Source organism: Dendrobium catenatum, unplaced genomic scaffold, assembly GCF_001605985.2.
Source record: "Dendrobium catenatum unplaced genomic scaffold, ASM160598v2 fragScaff_scaffold_414, whole genome shotgun sequence".
Lineage (NCBI taxonomy): Eukaryota > Viridiplantae > Streptophyta > Magnoliopsida > Asparagales > Orchidaceae > Dendrobium > Dendrobium catenatum.
The window spans coordinates 2,131,908-2,144,627 of record NW_021318876.1 but is presented as its reverse complement, the minus strand read 5'-3'; the positions used below and the strand labels follow the sequence as shown (position 1 = coordinate 2,144,627).

Genomic DNA, 12,720 nt, shown 5'->3' with positions numbered 1-12,720 from the left:
TTGTGTTCGTATTTCCGAGACGCTCAGTTTGACTATAAAATCGCTGAAATCGGAGTTCACGTGCTCCCAAATTTAATTTTTGAAGTTTTCGTTTTGGTTTTGCCTCGAGATTCGTGTCCGATCAAGATAATTTCATGATGACGTATCAATAAATAAGTCAGATTTTGGTTAACCTACGAAACCATTTTTTATTTGAAAATGATTCGTTTATTATATTTTTTCTTTATTTTTTATTTGTTTGTATAATCTTCTTTTTTTATTAAATATCCTAAAATTTATAATTAATAAGTAATAAAAAAATAAAACAAATCAGATTAACTGTCATGTGGGTTATTCTAGTTGCTAGCGGGTTGGGTTCCCATTGATCTTTCTAACTTGTTTATTAAACGGGTTGCTTACGTGTTGATTGAATTCAAATTAAGTTAATTTCGTGTCAAGCCCGAATCCGAACTGTCAACCCATTTCGACACCTCTACTTTTTTTTTTTTTTTTAATCGATGTTGCCGGACTCTTGACTAGCAGTAGCAGAGCTGGGCGGCGGAAACCAACTTGGTCTTCAACGCCAGCATTGGATACTTCTGCAATATAATTTTATTATAATTTCCTTAATTTATAATTGATGATGTCTATGATGAGAAATATTTTTTTATAATAAGACCTATTAAAATATAATTATTATAAAAAATATTACAAATATATTTGTAAAATATTTATAATATTTACAATGATTTTCAAAAAAATATTTTTATAAAAACTTTACAACTATATATCTTATTTTCATGCCGACGATGATGGTACAATTAAAATCTTATTTGGGATGATACAATTTTTTATGATATAAAGTTGTGATAAGAAAAAAAAAAATTCTTAGCTATTCTTGTAATTAAGGTTTCATTTGTGATAATTTTTTGTCATTATTTTTTTGCTACTTAAAAAAAAAAATTACTAAAAAAATACATTAGAAAGAAGTTAGAAAATTATCTCAAATAAAACCTTAAACTAGCTTTCTACTACATAAATTTCTAAAAATTAATTAAAAATCCAAATGAAATTATAATAGTTGTTTGAAGAAAAAAAGCAAAGAGAAACTTGTTGCAAATAGACTTAGGCTTCGTTTGGGACGGCTTTTTTATTGCTTTCTAAAACGGAGTTTTAGAACAAAAATTTAAAAATTTGTACTACAACTCTGTTTTAAAAAGCAATTAAAAAGCCGTCCCAAACGAAGCCTTAGGCTTACTTCGAGATAGCTTTTTTATTGTTTTTTAAAACAACTTTCAAATATAATTTTTTTTAAGGCATAGCATAAAAATTTTTAATTCAAGAAATTTTTATATGAGAAAGGTGCTTCAAAGAGAAGCATAATATTAAGTTAAGTGTTGCTAAGATGAGGATGTTAGCTCAGGTGGATGAGTAGATTTACTCTTTAGAGATATAATACAAAACGAACATATACGTGAAAAGGTTGGAGTAACTCTAATGACATATAAGATTAGAGAAAGCCACCTTAGATGTTTTAGCCATGTAAAATAGTAACCTTCCGATGACCTTTTTAGGAGAGTAGATGTATTAGATTTGGCCTATATTAAGAAAGTCATATGTATACTTAAAATGACTTGGTTAGAAAATATCAGAAATGGCATTTCTTGATTAGATTTAAATGAGAATTTGACTCTTAACATAACACAATGGAGACCCCATGTAACGAGATTAAGGCCTAATGATGGAACTTTTATTTGGTCCCGTGAACGTACGTAGAGCTACGTTCGGCCGACACTAAGATCGCAGGCACAAAACGAGAAATACCGAGCAAATACCGAGCAATACCAACAATTACGAGAAATACCATTATGTGAAGACAAAATGCCGAGTAATCCCAAAAAATACCGAATTTTTCTAGAAGAACTCGGTATTTTTTGTGATTACTCGGTATTACACAGTGTTGGTCTTCACAGAGCGGTATTCCTCGTTATTACCAAACAATACCTAGCAATACCGACCAAATACCGAGCAAAAACTGAGTAACAATCCTCTGATCAAACATAGAGTTACGTCCGATCAGAGAACGTAATAAAAGCTCCTGATGATGATGCTGTTGTTGTTGTTGTTGAAAGGTGCTTCATAAAATATTAAGAAACTGCTCCAAAGAAGCCTTTAGGTGGGCAATTAACGATGGATTTGTGGCTTGGAGAGGGGAGTCGCCGTTGGCTTTGGGATTATGAGAGTGAAGAGTAGTAGGAAATGTGGGGAAGTTGCGTGAGGTTTTTGCATTGCATCGGAGAGTTGGATTCAGACGAAAGGAGATCGGAAGGTTAAGGCGTGAAAGGGTTGGAGTACTTGACGTGTGCGTGAAAAAATATACATATATAAGCGCTTATTATTAAATAAAAGATGACAACATTTTATAGTATTAATGCTTTCTTGATAGTGATTATTATTATTATAGTTTTAGAATATTATTATTATCATTTATTTTGATTACTATCATCATTATTATTATTATATATGTTATTATTATTGTTGTGATATATAATAGTTGATAGCACGTGTGTGCACTTGCCCAGAAAAACTTCTCGTTACTCGTATGTGTAAAGTTTCCTTGGATTATTCTTATGAGATAATTTGAGTAATATGAGATCTTTCTTAGACATTTTTAACATTTTAATTAGACAATCAGTGATGTCTATTTTTTGAGATAGATGTTGAATTGAGGTGATTCGTTGCGATGTTGTATTCATCTTCTACTGTTGCTCTCACATTTGATGTCTTATATTTGATCATTTTCAATTTTAAAAGTGTACGTAGAGGTTAACAAATGTTTTGCTTTAAAGATATTTGGGATTGTTCATACATGTCAATGCAAAGTGTAATTTGCACTTTAGCACATATAGGCATGTATTTCTATACTTACATTTGATTGAAGTTGCATATTAACTTAAAAGGCTTGTTGAAGTCTTACAATTGCTTTTGGATATAGGCAAGTCAAACTAATTTAATGTTTATATTTTAGCGAACTTGGTAAATGATGCACATTGATGACCTAGCTCTCAAGCTTGTTAGGCCAGTGGTGAAGTCATTAATTCAACGCTCAGTATTTTGATGAAATTATTAATGATGACACACACACACAATTCAACCTTGAGTTTTGATTTATATTTTAAGATCTCTTCTTCAATCTTATGTTTTACGTCAAGTCAAACTTATTGATAAGAGAAATTTCTTTGATCTTTGCTTCTTATTTTGTAAAACTTGTTGAAGGAAAGTTACTTTTTCAACTTAGTTGCATGAAGCTTGTAGACTTGAAGACCATGCATGAGTCATTAGTCATGTATGTAAATAAGTTAATAGGTTCATTCTTTATATATCTTCTAGGTTCAAATATATCACCATCTCAACAGCTCTAGATCCAACTCTCCTTCTTAAACATTCAAAAAATGATTCATATAAAAGGATCAATCATTTATGCTTTATAAATTTCTACATTATGTTGAACATGAACCCGAACTTCAAAATCCTACATCTTTACAAAGGGATTTTGCTCCTAAATGAGTCATTCTCACCAGTTGAAGTAACACTAATTCAACCTTTAGTGAAGGGGTACTTCAAAAGAAAAAAAAGTTTTGAAAGCTTAAATTTAAGGAAGAAAAGAACTTCCAAATAGAAATTTTAGAACATTATACAACTCAACAATTGGACCAAGCAACAGCTTTTTACTAGCTTAGAATAAAAAATTTAGGTACAATTACTTATTAATAATGAAGAGTTGCTAATTACTAAGATTAATCGGTTGTTAAATAGAATTGCAATTTTATTATGATGAATTAAATATAATCAGCAATTAAAAATGAGTGCTATTTAATCTTTAAATAGAAATCATTTGCATTAAATATATAATGTTTTGAAGGGAATCCAAAATAAAATGACTGTACATTAAAAATAATAATTGATCAAAGATGACCCAACAATAAAGATTATAGCAGAGGACAGGTGATGGCAATAGTCGACAATGACCAGATGTAAAGGCAACCAGTTGTAACTAATAGCACTTAGTGATTGTAAGTGAGAATCTACGACAACGCATGATGATTAGCAAGGGGTGACAATGACAACCAACAACAATGACCAAAGGTCTATGATAATTAGCAATTGTGACAGTTAAACCTAGCCTTGGGTAGCAACAATTCGTTGTGACGATCATGATGGTCAACGATCATAGCAATGAGCAGTCGTTGATGGTCATCATCACTTTTATTAAAATTGTGTATTTAAAACTACCTTCAAATTGATGAATTCATGATATACTCAAAATGCAACCAACAATATAACCCCAAAGCATCTCCTAAAGATTTATATCCAAACGTTTTGGTGACATGAATTCAACTGATTCAATCATGATTTGCATGCTTTGTGCAGCAATACATGGCTTATATATATATATATAAACGTTTAGGTCAATTAAGACAAATTCACACATAGATCACACAAACAAAATTCGAATTCTAAACCTCTTAGTTGGCAACCTAAGCTTCCAATCAACAGACCAAGTTGAGCTGTGTAATACATGGCTTATAACCTTTTGAATTCTACTGAAAACAACCGTAGGTATGAAAAATCACAACACCACTATTTATATGGAAATTCATCATTATCAACCATTATGACATTCTTTTTTTTTTTTTTTTGTTAATTTACAGCTTTTTTATATCAAGACTTCTGTTCATTTTAACGAATTACACGAACAGCTACTAAAAAAAAATGATGAAAATAACAAATAATTGAATTAAAACTAGTTTGCCCTTTTATCATTGTCAAAGAACTAAAAAAACGTCCAACTAAATGTAAATAAATAATCTAAAAATTTAATAATGTCCTGAATTCTAAACTAAGGCCTCATTTGGTATGCTTTTATTACTATTCTAAAATAAATTTTTAATATAAAAATCAAAATTTCTATATGAAAAATAACTTTAAAAAATATTAAGAAAAATATTCCAAATGAAGTATTAACTAAGTATTTCTTAAAATAATTTTTAAGTATAAAAATTAAAAATTTTTTATTAAAAAAAATAAATTAAGAAAGCCATCCCGAGTGAAGCCTAAGCATAGAAATATATTCTGCGGCCGAAAAAAAAAATTTTTTTTCTGAGGCCAAAATTTTCCCAAAATAATCAAGTAATAGCAACCTTGGATGCCTTCCCAAGCCGTAGCTTTTTGTCACGTGCTCATCATTTACTTCTACCACTTTACTAATGGGGAAAGTGACTGTACAGTCAGAGATAGCTGCAGCAGAAGCCGCTAAATTCACAAGCAGGGGTCAGGAGTCAGAACTGGTCTGCCCAACTCCACCATTCTCAACGTACCATAAAATGTCAGTGTTTCTAGCAATTAACTCCCCTTGGCTTATAGCTACATATTAATTCCTTCATCATATACTTATAGCTCAAATCTAGGAGAAATTATTTTGTGCGAAGTTCAGTCGTAGAATGTCATCCGAAGATCAATCAAAATGTGTCATATCAGCAGTACCGAGTAGTACTGAGCCGCGATACCGAGAGAAGGGATAACGTTGGGCATTCTGGTTGGCCTCCGAACAGCATTCAAAGTCCGCACAGAATAATTAATCCAAATTCTAGGAGTTACCATACATGTGAAGCAACCTAATCATGATAAAACATTAACATTTATTATAGATAAGGAAATAGAAACTGATTTGAATATATATAATGGAGGGTATATACTACACCATGAAAAGAATTGATAAAATTAGTAGCGAAGAACTAGGAAGCAAAAGATAATGCACCCATGAAATGGAAAAAATATTCTGTGCGGCGTCTGGATGCGTCTGGAGGCCAATCCGGACACGCCACATCACCCTGGGTGATGAGGCATGTTCGGATTAGCCTCTGGACGCATTCGGACACAGCACAAAATAAGCTCTTCATGAAATGAGCTGAAGGAGCTAACGTTGAAAACCTAAAAAGAAAAAGTTATACACCAAAGATACCATTAACATAAGTTATATTAAAGATTTGTACAAAATATAGCACTCTGCAAAAAAATGAGAAGTAGTAATCATAAAACCAAAGAAAAGTAAATATGATAAGGCTAATGATGATGATGTGATAAGCATATCTCTTAAAAATGGAGGGTTTATCTTCCCTAAAAAAAATGGAGGATTTCATGTCTGGACTCTCAAGCTCCATATCATCCAAGAACTAGTCATAATAGGGCATTAGGTGTCTGGACTCTCAAGCTCTATATCATCTATCTACAGTATTCTGGTGATTGTAATTTAACATACATGAAAAGACAATTCAAGAAGCCATGCTGACCCCAACAAAACCCCTGCAAACACTGATTAAAGCCTTTTTTTTTTGCTACTTTTATACTGGAGTTAAAGGTAAAGAAAGCATCCTAAAGCATCTCCTAAAAAATATATATATAGAAAAAAGCATCAGCAGCAAGCACAAGTGGTCCAAACCAGCCGTAACTTTACCAGTAAAACATTTCTTATCGCTAGGGACACCACATGCAACGACTTTTAACCTGGCAAAAAAAAGTCATAGAGAATGACTAGTCATTTACGATACAAGCTATTGCATGCAGAGAAAATAAATAGAGTTCCATTATTCCACGATTACTGATTGGCAAGTATCTTAAATTTGTTGCAACAGATCACAAATGGATTTCAGCACTTCCAGAAGTACGAAGATTTAAAGGTTATATTTTGCCTTTTGGTAACAACAAGTGAATATACACATTCCCTTAAAGCAGCAACTACAGATACTGAAAATGGGGATGTCAGCATTTTATTGTAGATCCATTACTGAAGGGCAGGTTTGGAAGGCCAGGGCCAAGGTAAGAAGAGTTGTTGGAGACGTAATTAATGCAACTGCTGCAGAACCTGCTGGTTCCCTTTCCTTTCTAATTTGGAAGTCAGTGAAAGTTCCATTCATGCATCAGGAGATTATGCTTACGTTCACTTCGTAATTTCTTCCCCAATTTCCAGTTCACTGTTTTAAGAATCTCAATTTGAAGCTCGGATTCTTAGAAAATCTTTCCAAAATATTTAGAAGCTTTCAGATTGAAACTTGACATGCTTAGAAGTTTGGTGATTTAAGATGTCTTAGGGTCTATGATTGTTTAATACCAATCTAAAAAGAGATAACAACACGCACCATAAATCAAAATCTCAGTCCATTAAATATTATAGGCAAAACTACACCTCTTTGAGAGAAAATAGAAAAAATAGAAGAAATAGATTGGATACAAAACGTTAAGTTAAAGACCATCAATTAAATATGAAATCTAAGAACGAAACAGTTAAACTATGTGAGGTTCAAGACTTACTAAACAAAAAGAAAACCATAGTATAGAAAAATTCACTAAATTTTAATAGCACAAGAAAAAACCACTTTCAAAGTGCATAAATGAAAAGAATAAAGATAGAAGTAATCAAGAAGGTCTCGACCTTAACTAATACAAAGAGAAAGCTTTTCACCAAAACTGTCATCACAAGTTTCGACACGCTCAAAGAATCAAGCTCCAATAGAACAAACACAAATTTGAGAAGAATATGAATTATATGATAGGAAATACTTGAGTTCTCAAGTAACCCTAAGGCAATACTTGAGTTCGCAAGCAAACCTATCACTAATTGGAGAAAAACAACGAGAATAAAGCAAAATCTAGGCGAAATCAGCCCCAAAACGATCCTCAATTCGAGAGGAGGATCATCTCTCCCAAATCTCTAGACAAGAGAGTCTAGAACCCAAATGCCAAGAAACCCTAATTCTCAATCAATCAAAATATGAAAAAACCCCTAATCCCCCTCATCCTCTTGAATACAAAATATTTCCTAATCAGTTTTTCCTCCCAAGCATAAACCGCCCCCTCTGTTTGATTTTCAAAACACTAGGAGTGGGGCCCGCCCGTTTGGGCGGACAAAGACAAGGGGAAGAGAGATTCAAGCTCAAACTAAACGAGCTTGAGTCGAGCTTTATGAGGTTCGGCTCGTGAGCTCGTGAGCCGGATCGAATAATTATTAATATTTTTTAAATAATTTTATTTTATTTATTAAATTTAAATATTTTAAAATAGAAATAATATGTTTAAAAAATATTTAATAATACAAAATAATTTTAATATTAATGTTTAAAATATTTAATAAAATTTAAATATTCAAATAAATATAATTAATAATATTAAAAGAGTCCCGTCGAGACTCGCGAGCGCTTGAGCTCGTTTACAGTGGACGGGCTCAAGTTCGAGCCGAGCTTGATAAGACCCTTACTCGACTCGACTCGTTTACAAACCCTAGTTAGGATGCACTTTTTTTTGTAAAACTTGCGAACTTTTTTCCCTTCTTCTGCACTAACATTTTCTAAATGTGATTTTTTTAGGCTCCCTTTACATATAAGAAAGCGAGACATGGAGAGCTTTTGGTGACATTATTGTGTGTTTTCTTGGCAGAGCCATTTTCGAATCTTATGACAATCATTCAAGAATGAGTAACTGGTAAGGATTCAGTTAAATAAAATGTTCAAATTCGTCCTTACATTATGATCTTTTTTCTGCAAATTTCTGAAGACTATCATATTGGTTTTTTGCTAGTTGAATTTGCATTATTCATCTGATGATCTTCTCTGAGAATTAATCATGAAGCAGATATATGTAGACTTGCATCCTTCCATAAACCTAATAAGAAAAAAGGGCATAGCCGAGAAATGAGGATCATATCAATATGGGGCTCTAGAATGGTCGTTAATCTATGCAATTGGTAAGAAAGGAGAGGTTCCCTTTCATAACTTCAGTACGTGACCTTAAACTCATCAAGGGGGACGCAATTCTCTGCCTAGACCTGGCCTTTATTATTGAATATTTGGGATTGTACGCTGTATTTCCATTAAGGCCTGAATGAAGATAATACAATTGTTTTTTACTGTTCAATCCATCTTCATTTAGGGACTTAAAAGAGTCGCATGCCTATAGAGTGTAGTTAATATTATGGAACATTCATATGTATTGAATGTATTATGATCATCATTTAACATGCATATTTTGGTGAACTGGAGGCGTTGTCTTTTTTTTACGTGCAATATAACCAGTCATCCCAGTAATGTTTTTATCACAAGAACTTCCTGGCCACTTCAAACGAAATGGTATTCTTTAGACGTCTTTTTTTCAAGTGGAACAAGTTTCTATTTATCTTATTCAGGTTACCAAAGAGTAACCTTGTAATTTACTTCTAACATTTCACCGAGTGGAAGAGAACGGTTCATGATTTGTAGCATTAACCTCTGCAAAGGCATTAATTATTTTAAGGTAGGGGTGTCAATATTTGACACGGCCCGAAAACCCAACTTCGAATGCGTTCGAAAATTTGGGTTATGGTCAACCGGACCCAAACGGGTTTGTCGGTTCAGAAAATCGACCGTTTAAAAAAAAAAAATTAGGTCTGGTTCGGGTTGACCAGTAACCCGAAATTGACCGTTTTTTTACCCGAAAACCTGAGATTGACGCGTTCGCTTTTGATTCGAAAATCGGAAATTGACCTGTTTTATTGACTCAAAAAACTAGCAATTTTTAGTCCTCCCGAGTCATTTGGGTCGTGTCGGTTGACCCGGACCCAAAGCGGTCGGATTCGGGTTCGAAAAACCGACCCGTTTGCCGAAACGGGTCGGGTCGAGTTGACCCGAATAGTGTCAAAGTCAGTTTCGGTTCGACCGAACCGACCTGTGACCTGAAATTGACACCCTAATTTTAGGTAGTTGAATTTAATCTAAAAGATAAGAGAAAATTCATAGGCACTTTATAATGGAATCTTTGGTCTGTGAAGAATGAGAAAACTAATCAAAATATTTTGTTTTGTCATTATTGAATATAGTGGATAAAATTGAGAAGTAGTAAGTTGTCTAACTGGACGAACTAGCATAAATTTTTGCTACTGTTTGAACTCTATCCCATCCATGACGTGTACCAACTAAAAATGTTGATGCAGGACTACAATTGATGTAAGGACATTATATGCTTGCAATGGTTTTTATTAAGAGCTTACACAACTTATTGATTAGAGAAAATATAAATAGAACTATTAGCAAATAAAACGAATGGATCAAAACATAAGAGCGATCATGATGTAAAACGTATTAGCATGGAATTGAATTAAATTAAGGAAATTTTGCACGCTTAAAATTTTGAGGCAGCAATAAATTATAAGCTTTCTGCTTGAATGATAAACAAACAAAATAAAAATGATAAGGTGTAAACTCCATACTTTGGTCTAAACACATGCGAGAGTTGAAGAATCATTAAATTAGTCACTAAGTCTTACTTTGCATACAGAGTGTTTCAACGAAGAAATTCCAATGCTAACAATAGATATGTATTATGAAGGGCTCCTGACAATCATTCAAATACTAAGTTTAGCGGAGGCGATAAAACATGCGCTTTGTGAATCAAATTATAACCACGAGTAAAGTAACTCAGAAGATAGAGATGAGTTGAAGAGTTTACCCCAAAAAAAAGGAGTTATGAAAGCTAATGATGATTGCGGATGAAGGGACAGTCAGCTTCAAACTTCTGAAACTCACTCAGCCAGCAATGGGGTTGTTCTTCGGGCGGGCTGGACGAACTAGATTCCTAGGACAGCACTAGGACTGGTTCTGGACGCTGGCACAGCACCCTAGTTTGCTGTGGGTACACAAGATAGCAAACTATTGTGCTCAGGGAAACCTATTAGACAGGAAGGAAGGGCTGTCCCTGTAGAGATCTGGACAGCAATTGATCGCTCCCTGGGAATTGGTGGACCGGTCGGGGCTTGCTGCAGAATTTCCAACAGCAAATCTTGAGATGTTTGGGCAGAAGTTTTTTCCTGGAGTTTTGGAAGGGATTTTGGGAAGGAAAAATCAGCCAACAGGTGGGGAATTTATCGGCCAGCAAAGGTAGGGGAAGCGTTTGAATTAATTTCCTTACTTAGGAGTAGTGGATTGGAAGGAATTAAGGGAGATTAATAAAAATGACATTTAATTTCAGTTTTGATTAAATTGGAGGGGAAAGACTTAAATTTTGAATTTCATAGTCATAGGCATTAAATTGCTTGAATGGGGGAATTAATGGAGGGGAGCCAAGAGGGGAGGAGGCCGGCGTTTTCAAGAGAGGGAAAATGGGAGTTTCATTTCAATAATCTGAAATTATTTCAGATTATGAATGAAATTAAGGGGGTTATTTTGAAATTTGAATTTTGGATCAAGGATTGATGGCATTTAAACTAGCAATTATAATGGATTTCCCCCTTGATGAGGCCGGCGTGATGTAGAGAGATGAGGAGGGAAGATTAGTGTGACAAATGCATCATTCCGATTAGGAGGATGCACTAGTGTATGAGAATTTAGTAACTCCTCATGCATGAAATTTGAACTTGGATTCAATCCAATTCTTTCTGCTTATTTGGACTTTGGCAATCTATGAAAATTTTGGAGCTCATTCAAATTTGAATTTCGAAATTTGTAAGAACATGGTGGTGTGATGAATGTGAGGTAAGTTATGAGAACCAACCTTAAATTTAATTTGAAAATTGGAATTTATCAGAATAAACACTTTCCCTAAATTCTTGGATTTCCAAATTAGGAAAGAAATTCGGAATTCAAATTTCAAATTAGAGCAATGCCGGGAGGAGGAGAGTGACGGTTTGGGGAGGTTGCCGGCAAGTGGTCGGCCGGAGCCGTGAGGCTGACTCGCGGGTGGACGCTCAAGGGGGCGGGGCAATGGAGCTAGGGAAAATTTGGTGGATGAAGAGCGACGAAAAGAGAAGAACAGAATTAGAGAAAGATAGAGATTAACTAACGAACTCACAAAGAGATTGTAGAACGCGAGAAACGCTCGGACTCTTCCAAGTTTTGGCGGTATGCGAATTACCTCGCTCCGGGCTTCTCCTCTCATGAAACTGCACTAAGAGATCAACGTAACGTCACTAAGAGATCAAAAAAATATGAAATTTTATTATCAAATCATATCCCTCATACAAGAAAGCTAGCCTATAAAAGGCCTCAATGAAAAGAAAAAATAACAAAGACTAAAATGCCCTTCCGGCTACAAAACTACATACAGCCATAGAGGGTATAATGAAAAAACAACATATAAGAAAAACTATACAAACATTAAATAAATAACTAAAAAAATCGTAAGCCGTTGATGCTCCGATGTCCTCATCAGTTCACTTTCGTTTAGGCTAAAGTTGCATAAAAGAGATTTAAAATCATCAGACATATCATAGGAAAATAATATCATAGCAAGTAGTAATCTTTCAACCGGGAATCCCTAGTCTTAAACAATAAAGATTAGAAAACAAATGAATGGCAATCATTCCCTATGTTTGCTAAGCTTAGCAGAATCAGGCAAATGCGACCTCATGACTACAATCAAATCACTAGAAGAGGAATTGATTTGTATTGTAGTCATGAAGGTCGCATTTGATATGTAGTCATGAAGGTCGCCATTTGCCCGTTCACCAGCACCTTCCGGACTAGGAGGCACGTAGGGACCATCTACGAGAGGTGAAACATCAGTTTCCTGTTTTTAAACCTCGAGGACAGGGGTGGTTCTTTTGGGAGGGGGTATTGTTAGACTGGTTCACAAGTGAACTGGTCTCATCCAGCCGGCCAAGAGGGGGGGGGGGGGGGGCTCAGATTATGTGTTTACTAGAGGCGGATTCCTTCCCGACTA

The 12,720-nt window shown here is 34.3% G+C and overlaps 1 protein-coding gene across 5 annotated transcripts in view; it reads right to left on the bottom strand.

Annotated features, from left to right (window-relative positions):
• Positions 1-5,250: 5,250 nt before the first annotated feature.
• The window catches only part of LOC110093090 (26S proteasome non-ATPase regulatory subunit 9), a 24,915-nt gene continuing 17,445 nt past the window's right edge, over positions 5,251-12,720 (bottom strand). The window contains exons 6-7 of one of the 5 annotated variants that reach the window (XR_003700490.1): positions 6,494-6,543; positions 5,251-5,654 (exon numbers count right to left, since the gene is read on the bottom strand). The gene's annotated coding sequence lies outside the window, so the exon portion shown is untranslated. Of the gene's footprint in view, positions 5,655-5,987; positions 6,544-6,598; positions 7,024-12,720 lie in introns of those variants that run through there. The other 4 variants (XM_020817870.2, XM_020817867.2, XM_020817872.2 and 1 more) reach the window with 4 other exon arrangements.